This window comes from Loxodonta africana, chromosome 26, assembly GCF_030014295.1.
Source record: "Loxodonta africana isolate mLoxAfr1 chromosome 26, mLoxAfr1.hap2, whole genome shotgun sequence".
Taxonomy (NCBI): Eukaryota; Metazoa; Chordata; class Mammalia; order Proboscidea; family Elephantidae; genus Loxodonta; species Loxodonta africana.
Genome location: NC_087367.1, coordinates 30514368 through 30540461, shown reverse-complemented (window position 1 = coordinate 30540461; position 26094 = coordinate 30514368).

Here is a 26094-nt window from a genome sequence, read left to right as displayed (position 1 = left end):
AGAAAAGAATTCTTATGATAATAAATTACTCAAAGGCAAAGCATTATAATGTTTAGTAAAACTAATCAAATGATGTGAAAGAGAACAGATGAATAAATTTTGTGGAAAGCCCGAAGGAGTATAATCTAATTGAATTTCTACCTATAAATTCTACAGCTTGGGTTGTAGACTAGTGTTAGAAAATCTCCAGAGAGATTGGCAGGATTATTCAATTACTTCTCAGTGAAGGGAATTTTTACATTTTATAGAAGTAAATCCCATTTTTAATTAAAATAAGTATGTAAAAATATTGAAATATATTCTATCTTAATCCTTATTTTAAGGAATTTCTTCAGTAGGTAGCATATAATAGATGGAAAAAAGGAGTCATTAGTGCTTCCATTTAATTATAATTGAAAATATCTTGTTACTCATCAAGTTCAATCTTTTTTTTATTGCTATAACTAGTTAATAAATAGTACACTGTATTCATGTTTCCTATGGGGCTGCCATGAGTTGGGATCAACTGGACGGCCATGGGCATGGGAGTCGTTTTCCCATTTCTGCTTTCGTATTAAAAGTATATAGGTTTACATGATGGATTTAGTGTTCTCTAAGGAAACATACTAATGAAAAATATCAATAAATTATGTACTGTTTATTCTTTCCCAATATAATTTTTTTAAAAATGGAAATATAATTTGCCTATATTAACATGCACATATCTTTAATATTACAGTTAAATTTTTTTTTTACAAACACATATACCTCCCTTGAAGATATTGAACATTTCCATCTCCCTGGAAAATGCAATGGCATTTTATCTCCTACCTTCTTATTGCTGAGTAGCCTTCCATTATATGTGTACCATAAATTGTTTATTAGTCAGTTGATGGACACGATAGATGTTTCTAATTATTGGCTTTTGTGAATAATGCTGCTTTATTTCTGTACACATTTTTGGTTTTTGATTGTTAAATGTATTTCTAGGTTGATATTTATTTATTTAGTATTTATTTTAGGGAGCTAGTCCTTGAGAACCCTATGGGGCTGTTTCCTATAGGTTTGCTATGAGTTGGAATCAACTTGATGGCAACAGGTTTTTGTTTGTTTAGTCCTTAAAGATGTTCTTGTGTTGTTTTCTGGACTACCTTGTTGTCATAAGAAATCTACTGTTTTCCTTAGCTTTGCTCATCTATGCAAAATGCATCTGTTTTTCTCTTTTTAAAATTTTATTTTTATCAATTATTTTAAGCAGTTGATTACTACGTCCTTTGACATAGTTGTCTTCATGTTTCTTCTCTTTGGATTTCTGCTTTTATATTTTTTGTAAGTGGAAAAAAATTAGTCACTGTTTCTTCAAATATTTTTTCTGCCTCTTTCTGTCACTTCTGGAATTCCAAACTACACAAACACTTGAAACTTTGATATTGCCCTATAACTCTTGGCTGTGCTTTGCTCTTTGCTTCTGCCCCCTCCCCCTTTATGTTTCTGTTTGGACAATTTCTATTGGCCTATCTTTGAGTTCACTGATTCTTTCCAGTGTTTTTTACAGTGTGATAATAAGTAACTTTCATCTCTGATACTGTTTTTCATCCTAGCACTTCCATTTGAAACATTTAATAATTTCCATTTGTTTGTTGAAATTTCACATACATGTTGGCTGTATGTCTACTAGCTCCTTCAACATATTAATCATGGATTTTAAAAAGTCCTTGTCTGATGGTTTCAACATACATGTCATCTCTTGGTCTGATTCTTTTGACTGCTGTATGTGTTAACAGTGGGTCACTTAAAAAAATATTGTTCATCTCATAATGCTTTATTCAGTGTCAGACATTTAGTACATTAGAGAAGGTGGCACATATAGTGTATTATAGTACATTAGAGAATGAGGTAAATATTATTTACATCCAAAAACATGCTCACCTCTTCCTCTATTTGTTTTCTGGTGTTGAGTGAATATACTTAGTAATTTGGTTTGATATTTGGAATACCTTGATGCTGTACTTATATCCAATGTACCACAGGTTTAGAATTACCCTGGGACTGTTCTGCTGCTCCCTTATGGATCCTGCATTGCTGGAGGGTTTTTCTTTTTTATACTGATTTTATACTCAGCTTTTAAAATGCCTTGAATGTCTGCTCCTTAGAAGGGACTCCCTCTATACAATTTCCTTTCCCATTATTCCTTGTTAGTGCAAGGCTTTGGTGGGGCTTAGGAGAGTTTTTCTAATCCTCTACTCTGGCTTCAGATTTAGGAAGGTCCCATTTGCCTGGGTCTCAGGAATGGGACTTTCTCATTATTTCTATGTCCTTCTCCTCTGTGGTAGATGTCTACAAATGACACTAGTACCAGCATGTGGAGGGGATGAGCTTCCTGTCTCTCCCTTAATGACCAACCCCTCTGCTTTCTAACAGGCAATATCCTGTGCTCGAGCAGGTTTCCTCTCTCAGTAGCAGGCAGCTTTTCATTCCCTACCTTTCTCAGTGTCAGTAGACCTTTGTATGGGAGCAAAGGGAAGGAGGATTTTCTTTCCTTTTTTCAGCAGCAAACTTTTGATTCTACCCCTTCCCTAGAGGTAGTACATCTTTGCTTGGAACAGGGGTGAAAAGTTATGCATTTTCTTCCACAGTGGCCTAATTTTTGCTTCCTAAGAGAGAAACCAAACCAAGCCCATTGCCATCCAGTCGATTATGACTTACAGAGAACCTATAGGGCAAAGTAGAACTGCCTCATGGGGTTTCCAAGGCTGTAATCTTTACAGAAGCAGAGTGCCACGTCTTTCTCCCACAGAGTGGCTGGTGGCTCCCACTGTGCCACCAGGGCTCCTTTCCTAAGAGACAAAAAAAAAAAAAAAAGGCACTGGGAAATGAGTGGAGTTTTGTGCCTGAGCACCACTGGGAGAGGCTCACCTAGTCCCTGGGTGGTGCAAGTGGTTAAGTGGAAGACTACGAACCAAAAGGAGGACATTCAGATCCACCTACAGGTGCCTCAGAAGTAAGGCCTGAAAATCCGTTTTTGAAAGGCCACAGCTTTGAAAACCCTATGGAGCAGTTCTACCCTGCACACATGGTGTTGCCATGAGTCGGAATCGACTCGACAACAACTAACAACATCGCCTTTATCTCAGTCTTTCTTGTAAGAACTTGGTGGTCTGCAATAGAATTGCCGACATAATGAGAACTTTCCTTGTGGCTTGGAATTTAGTTTAGCAGTTTGCCTTGCAGTCATAGCTCTCCGATTGTCTCAAGGGATGTTCTAATTTTTTCATCTGTTTTTTTTTTTATGGTTAAGAGGGAAATGGCATTCCCGTACAACTTTCTAAATTTTAAGTAAAAGTGATTGTTGTTGTTGTTGGGTATCATCAAGTTGATTCGGACTCATAGCAACCCCATGTATTACAGAACAGAACTGCCACATATGGTTTTCTTGGCTGTAATCTTTATAGAAGCAGATTGTCAGGTCTTTCTCCCACAGAGTTGCTGAGTGGGTTTGAACCGCCAACTTTTTGCTTAGCAGTAGAACTCTTAACTGTTGCACCATCAGGGCTCCTTCCTTAAGTGAAAGTGGAGCACCAGAAATATTTGATTTAATTAATTGATCTAGTTGGTTTTCAGAGTACTGTCTTGTTATTAGTTTCCTATTTGTCTATTTGTACCATGTCTTTATTTTTTCCCACATTTCCTGCCTTCCTACTGATATATTATTATATTTTAATATTTTGTTTTTATCTCCACATATGACATCACCTCTTTTTTGTTTTTAAATGACTAGTGTTAACGTTTTAAAATGCATTCATAACTCACAACGATACAATAAATTAATATAATAATATTATTATATAGCAAGAACTTTATAACTGTATACTCCCACTTAATTCCCTTTCCTTTTTCTGCTATATTAGTCATACATTTTATTTTTACATGTTTTAAACTCCACAAGACATTTTTTTTTGCTTTAAACATTTTTTAATTAAGAAATAAGAGAAACTATTTTATATCCACACATATTTATTATATTTGGCTCTTGATCGTGTGTGTGTGTGTGTGTGTGTGCGTGTGTAATACAAATTTCTACCTGGCATCATTTTCCTTGGACATGAAGAACTTTCTATAACCTTTCTTGTGTTGTATATCTACTGATAAAATTTTTTTAATCTTGATTTTTCTCTAAAGATTTTTATATTGCCTTCATTTTTGTAATGGTATTTTTGCTCAATATGGAATTCTAGAATTATATATTTTTTCTAAAATTGAAGTGATATCATTCCATTGAATTCTAGACTTGCATTGTTTCTGAACGGAAGTTAGTGGTATTTCTTACCACTGTTCTCAGGTATGTAATTCCCCCACCCACCAGCTAGTTTTTAGATTTTCTCTTTATTTTTGTATTTTAGCAGTTTGATCATGATATGCCCCGGTGTGTTTTTCTTTTTGTTTATTGTTCTTGAGATTGTGGATCACAAGTGGACCGTTTCAAAAATCATTTCTTCAAACATGTGTTTTTCTACTTCCTTGTCTTTTTCTTCCACTTCTGAGATGCCAGTTACACAAATGTTATCCTGCTTGGCATTTCCCCACAGTCACTGTGTCTTTATTTTTGTTAGCTTTCTTTCTCTCTCTGAACTTTATATAGTCACTATTGCCATATCTTCAACCTCGCTGATCTTTTCTTCTGCAGTGTTCAATTTGCTATTTTTTCATCCAGTGAATTTCTTGTTTTAAATATTTTATCCTTTAAAAATTTATTTGTTTTTTGCTTTATTGTTTCCATTACTTTACTGAGACACGCTTTTTATTTAATAAGCATACTTATCTTTTCTAAAACCTATTAAACATTGAGGTTATATCATTCTGTTTTAGTTAAAAGATTTCATTTGTGGTTCTATTTCTATTGCTTTTGTTTCTCTTATGGGTAATATGTTCTGCTTATTTATGCCTATCACTTTTAAAATCTTTTAAACTATTTTGAGTGCTACATTTTTGAGTGTCTGTATTTTGTTGTCTTCCTTTAGAGACTACCGAGTTTTGTTCTAGGAGGCAGTTGGTTTACTAGTGGACTAATGTGACACTTACCAGGCCTGATTTTTAGCTTTGTTAGGGTAAGTCTAGGCTAGGCCTTACTAAATGGCTCTCGTGGTTATCCTCCTAAAACAAGGCCTTTTTAAATCTTAATTGAATGGTGTTCAGAAAGATCTCTTTATTCTGTTTAGTTGGAGTTCCTTTGTCTTCTGTACTTTCCGGCCTCTGGGATCTCTATTCAGTGCTCAGTTTACCAGTAACTTTTTTGCTAGAAGAATCTTATCTTGTGTATGTGCAGCTTAGGATTTGTTCAAAGACTTAATTAGATCCATCTGCAAATATATAAGCTTTCTTCTGCGTGCAGCAATCTTTTCTCCAATATCGTGTATTACAAATTCCAACCACTTCTGTCACCCTGAGCTTTAACTTCTGCTTCCTCAGCTTACGGTATTGACATTCTTTGCTTAGAATCCACTTCCTTATATTTTTTTCTGGAAAATGACTCAAGACAGAAAGCTGATAGAGTCATGGGGATCACCTCATGGGGATCACTTTCTGTCAGGAATCACATTCCTGCACTACCTGTTCTCCAATGTGTGAAAAGAGTTACATCTTATATATTTCTTCCAGTTTACAGGTGTTTATGGTGAAGGATCAGTCTGAGTCCAGATATGCTGTCATGGCCAGAAACAAGGTATTTGGTTATATTTTAAATACTTTGTTCCAAGTGTTAAGTGTGTCTAATGAGCTCAGTAGTTAGGTTGAGTATGAAAAATATTTGTTCTAAAAATAACATATTTTGATGGTTGATAACAATGAGTAGCATAGTAGTAGATGCTTATCAAAAAAGCATATGTGAATTCAGGAAAAGAGCATTCATAGCATGGAAAGTCAAAAGTATAGAACAAAAAAACTGGAAGACATTATTCCTTTGCCTTTCACACAGCCTTTTGGTTTTTCCTTCATTCGCCTTGACATAACCACCAATAAACTATCCCAGATTGTTGATTGAAAAAAAAAAAAAAGTGAAGTTATTTTCCAGTGGCCTTAGGGGAAAAATACACACAAAATAAAAGAGAGTATAATCGTGTCCAGTATAGTTTGGAACAGCACTACTTTCAGTACCTATTTTATAATGCAGGTACAACAACAGCAAGACTGTTGGAATTTTTTTCATAGAATTGAACTTTAATGTGTATTGATATTTGTAAACCCATACACACACTTTTTTGTCCCATAAAGCAAGGGTTTTTATTCTAATCAGAATTGTGTTAGTATTAACATTTTAGCACACATACTAAACAAGAAGTGGTTTACTATTTCCCAATGTAGAAAGAGATTTATGAAGTTTTTCCTAGCTTCATAACCAGCCATGTTTATAATTAAAGTTATGAGCATGCCATAGCTTGACAGAGGATAGAATAGCAAACATTTTTTGCAGCTTATATGAATTAAAAAGATATGATCATTTTATTATTTTCCCTAATAAGCTGTGCCACTTATTTACAAAATGGACTGGATTCACTTTGGGAATGGAAGATGGCAAAAATAAAACACATGGCACTCATATTTTTCTATAATGCAATAGTGGATACTATGGGGAATTGCCCTTGATTATTAGTTTGAAAATCAGAGATTTGAACATTAGAGAAACCTCAAGAAATCATTTGGCCTTCACAATAGGCTAGTGAGGAGCAAAACATTCAAGGCAGATTGTTGCTAAGAATATTTTTTTTCATGTTTCCCAAAACAGAGTTTCCATACCTCCATGCATCCATAATGGTAAAAGGCCTGACTAAAATTCCTGTTGCTTTAGTTTAGCCCATGTCGTGTTTGGAGTATTTATGCATATGAAATACAGATATTTGACATTCCCTAGATTACAATTCATCAAAGGATAGAGGGTGTTAACCTAACCTAAATAAAAATTGAAAATTCCAATTACTTAGACATATGTATAAGCAAACATACAAAGCCTGAGAAGAGGCATAATTTTCTTCAATGTCCCAGAGTGGTTTCAGCTTAGTTGTTGTTGTCATTTTGTGCCATTGAGTCAATTCCAACCCACAGCAATACCATGAGACAAAGTAGAACCGCCCCATAGGTTTTCAGCACCGTAATTTTTACCAGAACAGATCATCAGGTCTTTCTCCCATGGAGCTGCTCAGTAGGTTTGACCTGCCAACCTTTTGGTTAACAGTGGAGTGCTAAACCATTGTATCACCAGGACCCCTTCAGCCTCATTATTTCCTCCTTTGTCTTCGGACTTGTTTCTCTCTCCTTTTCTTCATGGCCTTTCCTTTTCTCATCAAAGCCCTTTGATTATAACTCTGTCATATTACAGAACTGTTACTCCCTTCTTTCCCTACCCAAACCATTGTACTCAAACCCAGAGAAACAAGACACACACATATTTTAGGTCTAGAGGTTTTCCTGTGTGTTTGTTTTATTTTCACAAATGTACCTTGGACAAGATAGGTGTAATTTCAGGATCATTTTTTTACAGAGCAAACTTCCCACCTTTCTGAAAAATGAAAATAATAACCAAAGTGAAAACATATGGAGCAGCAAATACTCGGGTCTGAATATTCCTTTGGTGTTTATGCCACAAAATATCTCCTTGTTCTGGCATTCAGCTTTTTACTATAATAAAACAGAAAGAAACAGTGCCAGGTTGAAGTACTAAATAAGATATCCCTCCTAGGGCCTGGGAGGAAACAGACAATGCCAGCCCACTGGGTACCACACAGGGTAGTGTTAGTATTAACATCTTGATGTACATCTCAGAGGAAATCAGAAAACCTAGGTTTCAATTTTCTACACCTATGCCTTTCCAGGACTCCTTTTAACTGGTGGTCAGTGTCTCAGGTCTACAGACTAAGGTCTAAAGTAGTAGGGTTTTTTTTTGTTTTTTTTGTTTTTTCTGTGTAATTTAATAATTCAAAAGACAAAATGAAGTTCAGAGACCAAAGGATGAAACGAAACAAAGGGGCTTAATAAGGCAAGTTACATTATTTAAAAGGATATTTGCGGACACCATAAATATTCTAGAAGTTGAAATAAAATTGAAAACTGTGTTAAATTTTTCCCCATCTCAAACAGATTGCTGAAGTCCTCTAAATGTTCGTAAGAATATCAAGGAGCAACAGGAATCTGCCATTGGAAACCAACCCACCACCTCAGCAGACACATCTTTCCATGTCTCTGTCCCTCTGTTTCACAATTGCGCTTCGTCTCTCTGGTCTCAGCAGCACCAGGTTGCCATTTTCGCGAACACAGGTTTTTAACAGCCACCACTTCACAGGTTATCATACAGGGGGAAGGAAATTGCTAAGGGAGTAGAAGGAAGTCAGGCCCCTCAGTCAATCTCTGAGCACATTGCTAAGGTCTACTGTGCAGACAGAGGGCACGATTTCCAATGAGATGTAAAACGGAGGTCCTGACCTCACACACTTGTAAGGATTCTTAGCATGTTTTTGACAGAGAAACGATGCTGGTATCTTGGCCAGAATTCAGTATGAGTAGTTACATTCTGTTCACCTCTTCTTTCCCAACAGCTTTTGCTATCGAAGAGAATTCTTCTAATACATTGTGAAGTGACACATAAAAAATGAAGTCACGATATTCCAAGGTGGTCATGTCCCTAAAATAAGAAAATTGACAATCATCACTCTCTTATTTTCAATATACTCATCTTTTGAAGTTTTGATATACTTTGTAACCACATCTTGTAAGGTATCTTTGTTGTAACTAAGGAAGAGGGTAGCTTTAGCCCTACTTTACTAAGAAAAACATAATAAGAGGAAGAAACAGTATTTATTCAAATTTCACTGGTTAATCAGTAAAGAACCTAGAAAAACAGAGCCATTTCAGAGGGCTGAAAAAAATGTGAACATGCCTGTGGTTTTGATCATTTTTGAAGAAGTGAATTATTTATCTAAATGTACTTTTTTTTCCCCAATGCACTCTTTAATATCCATTACTGTTTAATTAGTTTTTGATTATATGAGAAAGGCACAAATCCATTCTCCTTGTATAAATAATAACGTTACTACCTCCATCCTGTTACAATCCTCAGAGGAAACCACTGCTATTAATTTGATTTGTTTTCTTTCAGAAAACATGTGTGTGTGCATATACACCTATAAGAATTGTATTTACCTGTATATATTCACCTATAAGAAATGTAGTTTGTGCATATGCATTTTTTTGTATAAATGATATCATACATTATGTGAACACTGTACATTTTTGCTCATTCAACAACATTTCTTAAAAATCTGCTTCATCCTTGCACCTGCCGCCTTGTCACATGGGTTAATGCTGTTGAGGCTAGTAACTGAGAAAAAATAGAATTGCTGGGACGATGGACATGCACATATCAATCCTAAAATAACTGTCAATTGTCTTCAACTACATATACATTCTGATTCTTGTAGATTCTTGTACCAATAGCCTTTTGGCCTTTGTGGTTGTTGATGTGGTGTGCCCTGACTCACTGGCTTCAGGGACACAACCTTCAAATCTGCCTTCAATTGCAGGCATCACTGTCTTGCAATGATAAGCAACCCTTATCGCAAATGAAACCATACAGCACTTTATCTGTGTTCCTGCTATGACACTTAAAACGGACTTCGTTGCATTATAGCCATTTATATGTGGAGTTTATCACTTTCTTAAACCCCACTAAGTTGTAAGCTCTCTGAGGGTAGGATTCATGCTATTGATTTTATATTTGAATTACTACGTGAATTACTACACCCTAAACCCTGGTGGCATACTGGTTAAGAGCTACAGCTGCTAACCAAAAAGTCAGCTGTTCAAATCCACCAGCCATTCCTTGGAAACCCTATGGGGCAATCCTACTCTGTCTTATAGAGCCATTCTGATTCAGAATCAACTCGATGGCAATGGGTTTAGTTTTGGTATGGTGTGTGCTGGCAATGCTTTTTTCTTTTTGTGGTGTGTGCTTTGTGTAATATTTTCTCCTATAAATCTTTATGGAATGTATAAAAGGGTGACTGAATGGACGAATGCTATAGCACTTCATGTCAGAACAGTGCCTAAGAATAGCCACATCATCTGTTTTTGGAGGCACCTGGGCTGAATTCTAATTGCCATGACTTTAGCCTAATCACCTTCATGCGTCCTTTATGCATCATGCGCTTCCTCACTGATAACGGAAGTGATCCTACGTATTTTAAGGGTTATCCTTGCTTTGAAGAAGAATCCTCGTGAACCCTTTCTGAAGTGTTCCCTTTTGCAAGGGTTATTTTTAGCTGGAGCAAGAGATGAATTTGTTATAAGCATTCTGAGTATGTCTTTGCATTCTAAGTGACTAATATGCCAGCATGGTCTCTCCCTATATCTTACCACCAACCGAGACAGTAACCTGGCTCAACCTCTCCATCTCATGATGGTGCATGACTCAGCAGATGCAGGGAAACCATCTCTCTTGTCTTTATTTTCTTTTACTTTTTCTTGTATTTTTTTTGGCGGGGGGGAAGCACAGAACGAAAGGCCTTGAGTCAATACAAACAGTTGCCAGTTTCGGAATACGTGTAATTTCTAATACATCACCATTAAACTTAAGTCGTGTTGAGCAACTTATATTATTTTTAAGGGAAAAACTATTCCAGCAATCAAAAACTCATATATCAATCAATCGATAAATAATAAATGAGTACCTAGGTTGGATTCAAATCATTCTCAGGCAGAGCAGCAGGCTGGCCTTTAATTTCTCCCCATCTGCAGTCTGTACTGAATTTTAGACTTGAAGTTTTTTTTTTTTAACTTCCAAAATCTCTCTTTCAAGTCATGTTTCTCTCTTGAGATGACAACTACTTTTCTTTCTACCTTGGGATAGCCAGTGTCTGAGCAAAAGACCGGTGTTCATTCTAGTTTTGATCCTTAAACAGCTTTGTACAATTTAATTCAAATAATGTTTTATGTGTTAAATCTGTAATACAAAGCCTTGTTTCCATCACCCACCTGTCAGTTTATTTTACTGTGATGGCTTGCATGTTGCTATGATGCTGGAAGCTATGCCTCCAGTATTTCAAATAAAAACAGGATCACACGTGTAGGAAAGTTTTCAGCATAGCTTCTAGACTAGACAAACTAGAAAGAAAGGCCTAACAGTTGACTTTCAAAAATTGGCCAATGAAAACTTTTTGGATCACAGCAGAATTTTGTGAGACTTGCTTACTTTGGACATGTCATTAGAAGGGAATCAATTGCTAGAAAAGGACATTATATTTGGTGAAGCAGAGGGCCAATGAGGGCATGGGAGACCCCTGGAGACAATGGTGAATTATTAATATAGATTGATTTAGTTATTTTAGAATCCATTCCCTTTTCTGTATTTATTATAATCCTTCAAATTCATTCAGATTGGATGGTTCCTTTATAATGATGAGCATGTTAATTATAGTATTGCACTTTACATATTCTACAAATAGGGATCAATTATTAGTTTCATAGGGTCATTGAGTTGTAATAAGCACATTCTTTTGTGTAAAAGATTACCATAGTTTTCTTCAAATGTTTTAGAATTTTTGTTGAAAGTTTTTGATCCAATATCTAAAGTGGTGATATTATTTTTGCCTTTCATGTTGCTATTATTTTAAATATGTCTCTAGACCCTTATTTCTTTTCTGTTTATGTACCAAACTCTTCCATTTATTTTTGCTTTCCCAAGGAATTTTGAAATATTCTTGACTAACTAATGATAACCTTGGCATCATAACATGTTGTTACAAAAACCTCCCCTGTATGAGTATTATGATAAGTAGATCCTCAATTAGAATAGCTCAAAATTAATATTCTGTCATCTTCCCTAAATTGTTAGCTTTAGAATAACAGTATTCTGCAACAATTCTGTCTTGGAATACATTGAAGGGCAGGTATACATAATGTATGGAAGGCTATGAGCAATATATAATAATTTGATCTTTTAAAGTCCCGAGGGCGGGTGGCAAGGTGGGGTAGAGCGTAGAGCGAGAACCAGGTCATTGCTTCAGGAAGTGGCCCTGTTCTTTGAAACGTTTCTGGGCATTTCCTATGCAGTGTCTTCCAGGAGGTGAGCATGGGGCTTCAAGTCAGGGTTTGAGGCACTTTCTCAAGAACCTCAGCGTTCAGATACTTGACTTAGATATTTGACTGAGCCCTAAACTCAATACAGGTCTCTGTCTATCATAATAAAAACTTCCTTTAAAACAATTTCTGTATTTACAGCTGCCAGAAATATTTTTCAAAAATATTTACTGAGTGGTTTGTAAGGTTAATTGAAAATAAAGGATGATATGTTTTCCCTTGAAATATAGTGGTCTTATGACCCCTGACTGCAAAATAAATAACAGATATTTTATGCCTTCTTGATTTATTAGACAGACGAGATTTTCTGATTTCCTTCCCCTCTGCTTTAAAAGATAGTTTGTTTTTTGTTTTTTTTCTGGAAGACTCTTAAGTTTTTGCTCTTGCGAAGATCTGCTTTTGTACTGATTATTGCCTTTGAAAGACAATTCTATTATCTGAAAATAACTGAATACTAGCTGTCTTAGGCTGTGTTCTCTAGAGGAGCAAAACCAGTGAAATGTATACATAAATATATATTAAAAAGCTCATTGTTGTTGAGTCGAATTCTGACTCACAGTGACGCTATAGGACGGAACAGACCTGCCACATACGATTTCCAAGGCTGTAAATCTTTACGGAAGCTGACTGCCACGTCTTTCTCCCATGGAGAGGCTAGTAAGTTTGAACTGCTGATCTTCAGGTCAGCAGCTGAGAGCTTTAACCACTGCACCATCTGGGCTCCCTGTATACACACACACACACAAACAAGGAAGAACTATTCATAACAATTACAGTCCTCCTTTCTGCAACTGATCATGTAGTCATAGCCGGTATTTAGAATTACCTTCTTCCACCACCTAGTCCATATTCCCTTTGCCCTCAGTAAGCACCTCAGCTTGTCACTCTTCCTTGCCTGGTGGGACGACCCAAGCCTTCATCCTGAGGGGTCTGGGCCATTAGTAGTCGTGTCAGAATTGGGTTGCTGTAGTTTCCCATTGACTTTTATCATAGGGCTTGGTGATACTAAGGGACATTCTAAGGGAAATCCTGTATTCCAGACATACTCTTCTTTACCTCCATAATGTAATATCAATCCAATTTCCTCCTGGTAATCGGGATCAATTATAGCAGCCAATACCATAAATCCTTTCTTTGACTGTTGATCCAGAAACATGAGGAGTCCAAAATGGCCTGGTGGCATTCTTAACTTTCAGTTCAATGGAATCAGTGTTATGTCTCCTGGTGGAAGCATTCCTCCCATTGGAACTAAGACCTCTAGACTGGCAGAGTATAGCATCACAGAGACTGCAGTAAACATTTTGCATTTGGGTCACTAGGGGTAATAATGCATGATGCCACTCCCATTTCCACCCCTTGATTCCTGGACCCATGAATCCTAGCTATGGGAGAAATAGCAGCATATATTGGATTTTGGTTTAGAGCATTCACTGTTAAGTGAATAAGTAGCACAAATAGCCATAGTACCACTCCAGTCTAGGATTGCCAGCTAGTAGGAGAACATTGCCCCAACCCTGCAAGGTATTGCCAGCTAGTAGGCAACGTAATTGTGTCTTTAAAGGCCATTCCATTGTTCTATTAAGCCAGCTGCTTCAGGATGATGGGGAACATGGTAAGACCAGTGAATTCCATTATCATGGGCCTACTGCTACACTTCATTTGCTGTGAAGTGAGTCCCTTGATCTGAGGCAATGCTGCTTAGGATAGTATGATGGTGAATAAGGTATTCTCTAAGTTCACGGATGGTAGTTTTGGCAGAAGCCTTGCATGCAGGGAAGACAAATCTGTATCCAGAGTATTTATCCCAGTAAGAACAAAACACTGCCCTTTGCATGATGAAAGTGGTCCATTGTAATCAAGCTTCTACCAGGTTGCAATCTGGTCACCCTGAGTAATGTTACCATATCAGTGACTTAATATTGGTCTCATCTACTAGCGGATTGGGCAGTCAGCAGTGGCTATAGCCAAGTCAGCTTTGGTGAATGGAAGTCCATGTTGCTGAGCCCATGCAAAACCTCCATCCCTGCCAGCATAGCCATTTTATTCATTAGCTCATTGTGCAATAATGACAGGAGTCATGCTATCCACTTGACTGTTAAAATTCTTCTCTGTCAAGGTCACCTTTTGGTGAACATTCACATAAGTCACAAATATCTTCACTTCCTTGTCACATTTAGAGAAGTCTATCTACATACCTCTTCCCCATACCTCCCTGTCTCCAATTTTGCAATAATGTTCCTTCCAAGTCCTTGACCATCCAGCCAAACCATTGGCTACAGCCCATGAATCAATATACATGCACACATCTAGTCATCTCTCATTTCAATCAAAATAAACAACCAAGTGCATTGCCCAAAAGTTTTGCTCACTGGGAAGATTTCCCTTCTCCACTGTCCTTCAAGGAGGTCCCAGATAGGGGCTGCGCTGTTGTCACTGTCCACTTTTACTGGAGCCTGCATATTATGCAGAACCACCTGTAAACCAGGCATGCATTTTCTCTTAGTCAATTGATTGTAAGGAACTCCCCATAAGGCTATAGGTGCATATTGGGAGGTGGAAGGTGAGGTGACTGGAGTGGTACTATGGCTATTTGTGCTACTTATTCACTTAACTTACTTGTGCCATCAGGTCCTGATTGAGCCCGCTCTTGTATATACTACTTCTGTTTAATGATGAATTCCTGCCATGCACATCCAAATTTATGACTCTGTGCACCAAATAACAACCAGGTCATGATGGGCAACACAGGCCTTATGGTGACTTGGTGGCCTATAATTAAGTGTTCAGTCTCTACTAAGGCCCAGCAACAAGCCAAAAGCTGCTTTTCAAAAGGAGAGGATGAGAGAGCTTTGCTCCAAAATCTTAAGGGTCTGCACTGTGATTCACCAATAGAGGCTTCTCAAAGACTACAAACAGCATCGCATTCTGCCACTGACACTTCAAGCACCATTGGATCTGTTGGTTCATATAGCTTGAATCTGTTGCAGAGCCTTCTCTTATTCTGGGTCCCACTCTAAACTAGCAGCTTTTTGAGTCACTTGATAAATAGGCTGAAGTAGCATACCCAAATGAGTTATATGTTGCCTTCAAAATCCAAAGAGGTCCACCATGCATTGTGCCTTCTTTTTAGATTTAAGAAGGGCCAGATATACCAACTGACCTTCACTTTAGAAGGAATATCATAACATACCACGCCACTGGCCTCCTAGAAATTTCACTGAGGTGGAAGGCACCTGAATTTTTGTTGGATTAATTTCCCATCCTCTAGCATGCAAATGGAAACCCTGGTGGCATAGTGGTTAAGAGCTATGCCTGCTAAACAAAAGTTCGGCAGTTCAAATCCACCAGGCGCTCCTCGGAAACTCTATGGGCCAGTTCTACTCTGTTTTATAGTGTCGCTATGGGTTGAAATCTGCTTGACAGCAATGGGTTTGGCATGCAAACATTTTACCAGTAAGTCTAGAGTCATTGATACTTCTTTCCTTATTAGGTCCAATCAGCAAAATGTCATCAATGTTAAGGACCAGTGTGATGTTTGTGGAAGAGAAAGGTGATCAAGTTTTCTACAAACTAAATTATGACATAGGGCTGGAGAGTTGATATACCTCTGAGACAGCACAGTGAACTTATATTGCTGGCCTTGCCAGCTGAAGATAAACTGCTTCTGGTGATCCTTTGAAGCCAGAATCAAGAAAAAGGCATTAGCTATATCAAAAGCTGCATACCAGGTATCAATACGTGTATTAATTTGCTCAAGCAATGAAACTACATCTGAAACAGCAGTTGCAATTGAGTCACCACCTGGTTAAATTTTTACTAATCCCTATCATTCTCCAAGATCCAACTTTTTTTTTTTTTTTTTGCACAGGCCAAATAGGCAAGTGGAATGGGGATGTGGTGAGAATCACCATACCTGCATTCATCAAGTCCTTGATGGTGGCACTAATCTCTGCAAACCCTCCAGGAATTCAGTCAATTGCTTTTGGTTTGCCATTTTCCTAGGTAGAGGCAATTCTAATGACTTCTATTTGGCTTTCCCTACCATAATAGCCCTTTGTACCATAATAGCCCTTACTTCACATGTCAGGAATCCAGTGTGGGGGCTCTGCTAGTTGCTGAGTATGTCTACTCCAATTATACATTCTGGAACTAGGGAAATCACTGCAGGGTGGGTACAGGGACCCTCTGGACCCACTGTGAGACTGACCTGAGCTGGGACTCCATTAATAACCTGACCACCTTACACCCCTACCCTGACTGGTAAGCCACAATGACTTTTTGGGTCTCCTGAGTCAGTGTCCAGTAATCCTTAGAATGTCTGATTATTTCCTTTTCCTAATGAGCAGTCACTGTATTAAAAGACTTCAGATCAATTTGGGGAAAGCTGGGAGAAAGACTAACAGTATAAATTTTTGTGAGTATAGTGGGGTCTTTGCTCAAGAGAATTGGCCTCCCCTTCATTCAAGGGATTGTGGGCCTGTAAACTGGCTCAAGTTGGGACATTGATTGAGGGACGATGACTCTATTCTGGTAATTCAAGGTAGGCTGCTGTTCACTTGATCAAGAACTCTTCCTCTTGTACAGAACAAGTAAATATTTAGTAGATTTCCCATTTATTTCACTCCTAGGGACACCATGACTAAGTAGCCAATGCCTTCAGTCCATACAAGTTCAACTATTCTTATTACTGCTTTTACTCTTCTGTCCATTACAGTAACCATGCTTATTTTGTCTTTGGTGATTAAGTATCCCTATTTGGCCCCTACCACCCCAGGGTCCAATCTAACACATTGTAGTTAAGTGTCTTAATTCAGTTAGGGAAATTCTCATTGTCAAATCTCACTTACATAAAATAACAATCACAGCAGTCTTCAATGATGCTGGGACTCACTTCACAATTTTTTCCTCACTGTTGTGGTAAAAAGTGTGTCCTGCGGGCACTCTCCATGGGTTAGTCTGTGCGTATGACCTGATAAATCAACTCTAACATGCCATTTTCCCTAGGCCTTTGGATACCTTTTTTTACAGCATACCAAGACAGCTCTGGCATTTCAACCTGATTTAGTGTAGGCCACCACTTAATTCCTGCTTCAATGAAGAACCAACCAAATAAATTATTAGATCCTTTTCATACCTTCATTGAATGAAGACTCTGTGCTTAGTGGATCCATATCAATAAATTCAGACTGATCCAACTTGTTGTTCCTTGCATCATTATTCTACATCCTTAATAGCTATTTCCATACGTATTCCTCTTGGTATAAAGATTTGAAAAATCAAGCAGTTCTTTTGTAGTGCATTGTACCTCCTCATTGGTCACAGTTTGTACTTCATCTCTTGGGACTCACTGAGACTCAAATCTAGTTATTAGCCTAGAAGCAAAAACGAGTGGTGGGTGTGGGTGGTGGGGACATTCAGCAATATCTGCTAAGGCATCTGCTCCAGGCGCCACTTCAGGTGATATCACAGACAGACTTCCTGGGACACAGATAGGTTGAAAGGATAATGGTTTTACTGGGGAGAGTGGCTTAGTAAACAAAGAGAGTAATCTTTTGAGATGGGAGTAAGAAGGCTGGTTCAATGGAATTCAGGGGTTCGATGCTCCCAGCTTTCTGATCATCTGCCCATATGTCCCCATCCCAAGCTTCAGGATTCCATTTCTTCCAAACCATTGCCCTCACTTTCACTTCAAACAAAATTTGAGGTTGGCAATTCAATTGGTATTGTAATTCAGTCACTTTATGACAAGACCATGGGTTGGTTTTTTGGCAATATCAGCTCTGTTACTACAAGAAATAACACTTTCTTTCAGGGCACAAGTGACAATATACAGGTATTTTATGCAGTACTTGAGCTGTGACTCTGAAGCTTTGACATTTTCCCTTTCTTCCGCCACTTTGTCTAGCAAAAGTAAGATCAACCACCCAGCTTTCTTATATTTCTTATGCTGACAAAATTGTAGAAGATTATCAAACATGCAGGCACTCAGAGTCTTGTCTTTCACAAATATTTGATCCAATGGTGGTGATATTTTGCATATTTCTGTTGCCACTTCACACCATGAATTAACAGTGCCCCATTTACTACTGGAGGAAGAGTCATCAGTGCCTGTAAGACTAGACAGACTTAAGAAGCAATTCAGAAAACTTATCCTTAAACAATTTTGTTGCTCTAAAACCACTTTGAGCTCCAAATGTGTTCTATAGAGGAGGAAAACCAGCGAAGCATAAATGTAAGTACAGATGTTATTAATGTTTTTGTTAGGTGCCATCAAGTCAGTTCCAACTCATAGTGACCCTATGCACAACAGAAAGAAACACTGCCCAGTCCTGAACCATGCCCACAATCATTGTTATGCTTGATTCCACTGTGGCAGCCGCTGTGTCAATCCATCTTGTTGAGGGTCTTACTCTCTTTTGCTGACCGTATACTCTACCAATCATGATGTCCTTCTCAAGGGACTGATCCCTCCTGACAACAGGTCCAAAGTAGGTAAGACACAGTCTCGTCATCCTTGCTTCTAAGAAGCATTCTGGTTGTCCTTCTTCCAAGACAGATTCGTTCCTTCTTTTGCAGTCCAACACCACAATTCAAGGGCATGAACTCTTCTTCGGTCTTCCGTATTCACTGTCTAGCTTTCACATGTATATGATATGACTGAAAATACCAGGGCTTGGGTCAGGTGCACCTTAGTCCTCAAGGTGACATCCTTGCTTTTCAACACTTTAAAGAGGTCCCTTGCAAGAGATTTGCCCAATGCAATATGTCTTCTGATTTCCTGACTGCTGCTTCCATGGGTGTTGATTGTGGATCTTGACTCATGTGGTTGCAGGGGCTGACAAGCCCAAAATTAGCAGGTCGGGTGGAAGGCTGCTGGCTCGTGTCCCAAGAAGAGGAGGTCAGTGGATGACAAGTCAGAGGCAAGGCTGAGAGTGCATAAGCTTTGCCAGAGCATCCATATATATTGGGTATAGACCACACCCCCCCAAGGACACTTCCCTATCAACTGATTGGCTGTTTACATGAGAGCACAAAATGGAGTATGATTATATAGTATCTGCCAAACCACTGAAAATCATGGCCTAGCCAAGTTGACACATAATCTTAACCATCACACTAGCCTTGGCGCTATCCTTTTGAAAGAAAGGAGTCTCCTGAGAGGGCCAATGCCTACAACTAGCTTAAGGGTTTTAGAAAAAAAGGAGCATAAGTCTGCTCTGCACTCCAATAATGGTTACACAATATTGAAAATTAAATAGACTATTTCCAAGACACTTACTCAATGGCAACTAACAACAACAACAAGCAACTTGGGCTAGCACCAGAGAAGCACAAATAGTATTTAAAATAATAATAAAGGTGAAAAGGGCATCAGAACAAGTGGTATTGAGGGGAGAAAGAAGCATATTTGGCATGTTGGAAGAGAGACCTTGACTAAAATGATAACAGAATGAGAAATTTTCAGACTACAGCATTCTTTCCACATCAAGATTTAAAGTATCATGTGTTCTCTTCCTGTCTTTCAGCTTTTTCATCTTTCTTTTTTCACGTTCTTTCATCCACTGAACAATTACTATGTTTTAGCTACCACAGTGAGATATTTTCCGTCTCTCTTACTTCCCTTCACTTACTTGATCATGGTTTCTCCCTCCTACCTAATCCTCCTCCTTGCTTCCCCCATTCTCTTCAGTTCTGTGCTGACAGGCCAGGGCTCAGCCCCTCACTCTGTGTCCTCACATGCTCTAACACACTAAAATAACTTTCGTGGCATCCCATGACACATACTTTAGAGCAATTTAGTTGGGTATAAGCAGTGACAAAGCTAAATCAAAACTCTAGAAAATTTATTTTATGAAAAAGACAGGGAACTTACAATTTTGCTAAATTATACCTATTTCTATATAATCAGCTAACTAAACTCATGGAGCTTCTTTTGTTAGTTTCATTCTTCCCAGCTATATTATATTTTTTTATTTGTGAGGAAAAAAGATATGATAGTAAGACAGGGAAAACAACTATAACTTTTATTAGGTTACCATTTGAACATATTCACAGTTACTCAATTTTTGATTAAATATTTTATGTAATGTTTAATTAATTATTGGATTTTTGAAATCACATATATTGGTGTTTTTATGAGTTCTTGTTTAATACATTAATTATGTTTATTAATTTAATTCAGCAAGAATAACTCAAGTTTTTCATCTATATTTCTATTAAAACTACTTTTACTATCTGTGTGTAAGAGATGATAGTCTTCTTTCCTTTTCAAGCAATCAATGTAAAGTACTGTCCATTTGGTATTAGCTAATAATTCAATGTCTTTGGCATGAGTTTTTTAAATCAGCTTTCCGCTGAGCTACAGATTTTTGTGTGTTTTATACCACATAAAGATGTTGACTAATTTACTAATTTGTGAAAAGTTTGTAGACTAAAAGCATGAGAACCATTGAAATAAATATATATATTTAGTTTCTGGACCTTAGGCATACAGTAATGTATTGAAATGTGAGGAGAATCTTCAACTCATTATCTTAGTCCTTAGTAACTTAGCAACATGTCTTCTCTCCACATAGGGAAGAAGAATTTCCTTGCCATAGCATTCTTTGGGGATAAAAGATAATTGAACATGTTTTGATCAAACTACATGCTGTATAATTGTTGTTGTTGTTAGCTGCCTTTGAGTTTGCCCCCAGCTCATGGTGACTACATATACAATGGAACAAAAGTCTACCCAGTCCTGCGCCATCACTATAATCAGTTAGGGGCCTGACAATTGTGATCTATAGGTTTTCATTGGCTGGTTTTTGGAAGTAGATTGCCAGGCCTTTCTTCCCAGTCTCAGTCTGGGAGATTTGCTGGAACCTATTAAGCACCACAGCAACACCAAACCTCCACTGACAGACAGGTGGTGGATGCACCAGAGGTACATTGGCCAGGAATCAAACATAGATCTCTGTTGTAGTTATTTAGTGCTGCTTTTTTTTTTTTTTATAACAGAAATAACACACCTGGATGGCTTTAAAAAAGGAAAATTTATTTTCCCACAGTTTAGGAGGCTGTAAGTCTGAAATCAGGGTGCCAGCTCCAGGGGAAGGGTTTTTCTCTCTGTCAGCTTTGGGTGAAGGTCGTTATCCTCAATCTTCCTTGATTGAGGAGATTCTCAGTGCAGAGACACTGGGTCCAAAGGACGTGCTATTCTCCTGCTCTTGTTTCTTGGTGGCATGAGGTCCCTAATGTCTCTTTGCTTGCTTCTCCCTTTTATATCTCAAAGGAGATTGACTTAAGACACAACCTAATCTTACGGAGTCTTGCCTCATTAGTATCGTTGTCACTGATCCTACCTCATTAACATCATAGAGATAAGATTTACAACACAGAGGGAAATCACATCAGATGATGAAATGGTGGACAATCATACAATACTGGAAATCATGGCCTAGCCAAGTTACCACACATTTTTGGGGGATACAATATTCCATAATATTCCACCCTTTGGCCCCCCAAAATTCATGTCATTGCCACATGTAAAACACATTCACCCCATCATATCATATCAAAAGTCTTAAATCAATTCCAAGTCCAAAATTCAAAATTTCCTCTTCATCTGTGAAATCTAGAAAACAATACAAACCTGCTTCCTAAGTACAATGGTGGAACAGGCACAAGCTGTACATTTCCGTTACAAATGGGATAAATTGGAGGGAAGAAGGGATAACAGGCACCAAGCAAGTCAGCAGAACACATTACATTAGCTCTCAAGGCTTGAAAATAATCCTTTGTTCTCTGAGACTCTAGGCAGTGGCCGTGCCCTTCAGACTCTAGGCATTAGTCACACTCTCCGGATTCTGAATGGAGGTCTCTTGGCCCTGAGCTCCACCTTCCAGACCCACTAGAAATGCAACTCTGCTTCCTCAAATTTGAGTACCCGTTATCCTCATTCATCTGAGTGATGACTCTACCCTTTGAGATCCTAAAGGTTATGGCCCTACCCACTGAGACTGAGGCCGCTTTGCTTCCTGTGTCCCTTGTCTCTTCACCTTCTGCTTCCTGGTTCCTTGGCCTCTCAGCCCCTCAGGCCTCACTGTTCACATCTACCTTGCTGCAGCAAGTGTTCTAAAATTTTAACTCCACTGATAAGTGCCTGGAAACACCCCACTCCTCCAGGAAACCTCCTGCCAAAGGCCTTTATCTCTCTTGCTCTATGGGTCTGCTGTGTTGCACTTGTGTCCTGGTACTACTGCTCTTGTTTCTCTGTTGTTGCTTTTCACCGTATGCAAAACAGCTCTTCTTACTTCCTTCTGAGTCTTCACCAGAATTGTCTTTGATGTCCATAATTCCAACAACAGTCTCTTCGAGGCAATCTATACTTTCACTATTAGGCACTTTAAAAGTCTTCCAAGCCTCTGTCCATTCACAGTTTCTAAACTGCTTCCACATTTTAGGTATCTGATAGAGCAGCACCCCAATCTCCTGGTATCAAAGTCTGTCTTAGTTATCTAGTGCTGCTATAACAGAAATGCCACAAGTGGGTGGCTTTAACAAAGATAAATTTATTCTCTGACATTCTAGGAGGCTAGAAGTTTGGGTTCAGGGTTTCAGCCCCAGGGGAAACTTTCTCTCTCTGTAGGCTCGGGGGAAGGTCCTTGTTGTCAATCTTTCCCTGGTCTAGGACCTTCTTAGTGCAGGGACCCCAGGGTCCAAAGGACATACTATTCTCCTGTTCCTGTTTCTTGGTGGTATGAGGTCCCCAATGCCTCCCTGCTCACTTCTCTCTTTTATATCACAAAAGAGATTGAGTGAAGATACAACCTAATCTTGTAGTGAGTCCTACCTCATTAATATCCTAATCCCACCTTATTAAAGTCATAGAGATAGGATTTACAATGCATAGAAAAATCACACCAGATGACAAAATGGTGGACAATTACACAATACTGGGAATCACAGCCCAGCCAACTTGAAAACATTTTGGGGGGACATGATTCAATCTATAACATTCACTCTTATTACAGTGTGATGAATCATTTATATGTGGCCTTTCTAGCCATGCTCTTGTAACTTCCACCCAGGTTACTGAGCAGGACGTGTGATACAGAAATTGTGGCCCCCAAAGGGATTGGTCAGTTTTGCCATCTTGCTGGGCTTGAAATGAGCCACCTCAGAGGTGAGAAAGAAGAGAAGAGCCCACCACCACCAAGGAAGGAGAGACATGCAAGAAAGACTCACAGGAGAGACCCACAGGAGACAGCGTAGTGGGCTTCCCAGCTCATGGAGTAAGTGCCTTTGGATAGAGACTGAGGGCCAGAAAGAGTTGTGCCTGCAAGCACTGCTGGGAAAAGTCTGTCCTGACGGAAGAACTGTATCCTTGAAAGTTCCTGAGTCTGAAGTGTAAGCTGTTACTTCCTTAATAAACCCCATAATCATAAGTATGGTCTGTAAGTTACGTGTGGCCATTGTAATGAATTATCCAACCCAGTAAAAAAGAAGAGAATGCCATGGGATGACAGTTGGTGTCACAGTTAGTAAAGATGGCAGAGAGAGAGGGCATGTCTGACCTCTGCCTCACAGGAATCTGCCTTAGGCCGTTGATCTTGATTCTCTTTCCCCATTGTGAAGGAAGAGGAGGTTTGACTCTGCCCCTACCCCAATTTTACACTCATGGAAGCAGAGAATTCTACCAATGAGCCACTAATGCCCCCATAGACCTTAAAATAGCCTCTACTGATTCAAGTACACTGCACCTTCTCTGCAGACTCTTAGGCTTCTGCCACCTTGAAGTTCAGGCCTGTATATGTACCTGGATGTAGACAGGTACAGTGATATTTTGCTGATCCCTAGAATTCCCTGATATTTTTCTCCTTGTTTCTAACTAATCACTGGACTCTGAAGTGACCATTAAAGTTCAGAAAATGCTTATATAAGCAGGTGATACACTAATCCTTTGCATACAATAATTTATTTAATCTTTGAAACACATAGATGTAGTAAAGGAAGAGATGCACAATGAATTCAAAGAATAAAATATTAAATAGACTCAGTTGTATACACTAGAACATTTTTAAAAAATATAATGCCCCTGGATATCTCCCATTTCCCGTAATGTCTTTGGAGCAGCATCTTCATTACAGTCCTTCACAGGACACTATCGGAAACAAGTAAAGTTCGTACCCCAGAGAACATGACCGTGAAATTTAGCAGGGGCTGTCCTGTTCGGTAGGACAGGAAAAAAAAAAGTGATATTGAGATTATTGTAGAATTCACTGTCTAGAAATCTATAGTCAAGGGTAGCAATGAGTAAGCAAATTGAAGAGACTAGAAATAACATGGGGGCGTACCAGAAAATGATATCTCGCAATGGCAAATATTATGCTGTGTCAACAGGAGGTCTTCGAGTACCATAAAAGGTCAGAAAATATTTTCAAAATCAATTTTCCAGACTAGCCTAAAATGGGAAACCCTGGCGGCATAATAGTTAAGTGCTACGGCTGCTAACCAAAGGGTCAGCAGTTCAAATCGGCCAGGTGCTGCTTGGAAACTCTATGGGGCAGTTCTACTCTGTCCTATAGGATCACTATGAGTCAGAATCGACTCGACAGCACTGGGTTTGGTTTTTTAGTTTCCCCTACAACAGATAATGATGGATTATCCCTGAATCTGTTTTTACCATTCCTAAAGTAATGTAAAGCTCCCTGGGAGGCACAAATGGCTTGCTTTCAGCTACTAAGTTGTTGGAACCAGCCCAGTGGCATCGTGGAAGAAAGGCCTGATCTGCTTCCCTAAAGATCACAGCCAAGAAATCCCTATTGAGCTCAGTTTTACTCTTTAACACATTGGGTTGCTATGAATTGAAATCGACTGGAATGGTAACAAGTTTTTGTTCGTTTTTTAAGTAGAGTAGGAGTCCCCGGGTGGTGCAAATGGCTAACACACTCAGCTGCTAACTGAGAGATTGGCCGTTTGAGTCCACCCAGAGGCACCTTGGATGAAAGGCCGGCTGATCTACTTCTGAAAAACCAATAATTGAAAACCTTATGGAGCACCGTTTTTCTGTTCTGACATACAAGGGATCTGCATGAGTCAGAATCAACTTGAAGGCAAATTTTTGTTTGTTTGTTTGTTTTATGATGCTTTTGCTATATTGTGTTTATCATTCTACTCTCATTTGGTTCTAGATACATCCTTGGAGATTATTGCCACAAATCAGTTTCCCTATAAAGCTGAGTTGTAAATGAACTTGATTTATGGGGACTGTTATTTCTGCCACCTTTCAAGGATTTTTGGTAATTAATAGTTTACTTACCTGAATTTAGAAAGATATTATACATCTGAAGCTCTAAGGTTGAATTCCTAGAGGAGATTTCATTTGCATTACAAATTACATATCGGTTTTTTTTGGTTAGAGATTTGATAACTTATACATTACCATAAAGGAACCCTAGTGGAGCAATGGTTTAGCACTCGGCTGCAAACTGAAAAGTTGGTGGTTTGAACCCACCCCACAACTCCATGGGAGAAAGATCTGGTGATCTGCTTCCATAAAGATTATGGCCTAGAAAACCCTATAGGGTAGTTGTACTCCCTCACATGGGGTCACTATGAGTCAAAATCAACTCAATAGCACCTAACAATAACAATAGCAGCATTATGATAAAGTTAAAGGGAGATACTTGACCTTAGAATGCTCTTTATAAGCAATGTAATGAATGGCTAAGGAGGGCTTTTATCCTCTTTCTGTTTTATTTCTTGCCTTACAATGCTCAAATTCTTTCTTAGAAGACAAGTTTCTCTTAACCCAATGGTCTTTATTCAGCACTATAGTCACTATAAATTTATAACACATATAACACATATATGTGTTATAAATTTATAGTGACTTAGCTTTTAAAAAAACAAAAACAAAAGCTGTGCTCCTGAAGACCTTTTAAATAGGGTAATTTTAAAAAATATGCTATAAATCTGTGGCCATTGAGTCGATTCCGACTCATAGTGACC